General features: G+C 39.2%; 1 pseudogene; it reads left to right on the top strand.

Moving 5' to 3' along the window:
• Positions 1 to 570: 570 nt before the first annotated feature.
• On the top strand, positions 571 to 977 carry LOC110594571 (annotated as a pseudogene).
• The last annotated feature ends 936 nt before the right edge of the window (positions 978 to 1,913 follow it).

Raw genomic sequence — 1,913 nt, 5'->3', positions numbered from 1 at the left:
CTGTGTCCTGGGAATTGCTAGGGTCCAAGCCCAGCTGCTGTGGCACCAGCCACTGCACCAAGAGAGCTCTGGCCACTAAATCCCTAGTCCTTATTCAGTCAGCCACTCACATACCCTCTCACTCACTGGTATGTACACAAAATTTTCCATATATTCACTCACTCACACTGGGACTCGCATAGTCTGACTATCTTCCTGACTCCCCGAAGAGAGAATTTTAAAGATGCTAGACAGGTTCTTTGAATTAATCCAGTCAGATATAAATAAAGAAAAAGTAATTACAAAGAATGAAAAAAGCCTACAAGAAACATGGACTATATAAAGTGACCAAACCTGTGTATCACAGACAATACAGAGGAGGAAGTTACAGTAAAAAATATGGAAAATTTATTTGAAGAAATAATTCAAGAAAACTTCCTTGGTCTTGGGAGAGTTCTAGACATGCAGATACAAAAAGTTCAAAGACCTCCTCCTGCAAGATACATCACAAGGCTGTTATCTCTAGTCTTTAGAGCTTGCCGTCTGTCCGGTTCTTTTACTTTTTAACTTCCAGGACTCGAACTCACAGCTATGTCTTCTGAGGAAGGAAAACTCTTTGTGGGAGGGCTCAACTTTAACACCAATGAGCAGGCACTGGAAGACCACCTCAGTAGCTTTGGCCCTATTTCTGAGGTGGTTATTGTCAAGGACCGGGAGATTCAGCGATCCAGCGGTTTTGACTTCATCACCTTCACCAACCCAGAGCATGCCTCAGATGCCATGAGAGCCATGAATGAGAGTCCCTGGATGGTCACCAGATCCGTGTTGACCATGCAGGTGGTGGGGACCAAGGCTATGGGAGTGGTAGATATGACAGCCGACCTGGAGGATATGGATATGGATATGGACATGGACGGTCCAGAGACTATGGTGGCAGAAACCAGGGTGGTTATGACCGCTACTCAGCAGGAAATTACAGACACAATTATGACAACTGAGATGAGACATACACACATAATGTAAATACACAAGGAATAACACTTCTGATCCAGGATTGTTCTTCCAAAATGGCTGTATTTATAAAAGATTTTTGGAGCTGCACTGAAACATCTGTTTTTATTACACCAACTTCTATTTTTCAATTGCACTCCCAAGGTAGCTTATAAACGACCTTTTAGAAAGCTTCATGTGTTTAAAAAAAATTTCTCTCCTGTTTAAAGACAAATTCTAGGACATTTGTAGAGTCTGGGTATTTTTTCCTTGATGAGTTTTTTTTATTTTAGGATCTCAGGATTATTGGATCTAGCAATAATGGGTTCTGGCAAGTTTGGCCAGACTGATAAAAATTAATATGTATCAAGGGACATTTAAGAAAAATCTGTATACAATGTTTAATATGGTTATAAAGCAATTTCAAAATGTACCTGTAAGAAATCTGCAGCAAGAGCATGATTACCTAGGGGCATTTTTTACTCAAGATCACCAACCTGGTTATATAGAAGAGCTTCTTAAAAATGTATGTGAATGTCATTTTTTAAAAATACTGGAAAATATATTCTGTTGTGTCTCATATAGTATTTAGGATGTGCTTCACGGAGCTGATTAAAAAGTTGAAACCTGAAGAAAAAAAAAGATTCATCACAAGAAGAACCTTACCAAGGCATATCATTGTTAGATCTTCCAATGTCAACATGAAAGAAAATATTCTACAAGCAACAGGAGAGAAGCACTGAATCACTTATAAAAGAAAGGACATTAGACTAACAGCAGACTCCTCAGCAGAAACCCTACAAGCCAGAAGAAAATGGGGGCCTATTTTCAACCTCCTTAAAGTAAAGAAAAGGAAAAAGCCAATCAAGAATCTTATATCCAACCAAACTAAGCCTCGTGAATGAAGGGGAAATAAAATCCTTCTCTGATAAACACTAAAGGGA

This window comes from Carlito syrichta, unplaced genomic scaffold (genome assembly GCF_000164805.1).
Source record: "Carlito syrichta isolate Samal-C Ts95f unplaced genomic scaffold, Tarsius_syrichta-2.0.1 Scaffold316290, whole genome shotgun sequence".
In the NCBI taxonomy this organism is placed as follows: Eukaryota; Metazoa; Chordata; class Mammalia; order Primates; family Tarsiidae; genus Carlito; species Carlito syrichta.
Note: the sequence above shows the minus strand (reverse complement) of the source record. Positions and strands in the feature narration are given on the sequence as shown.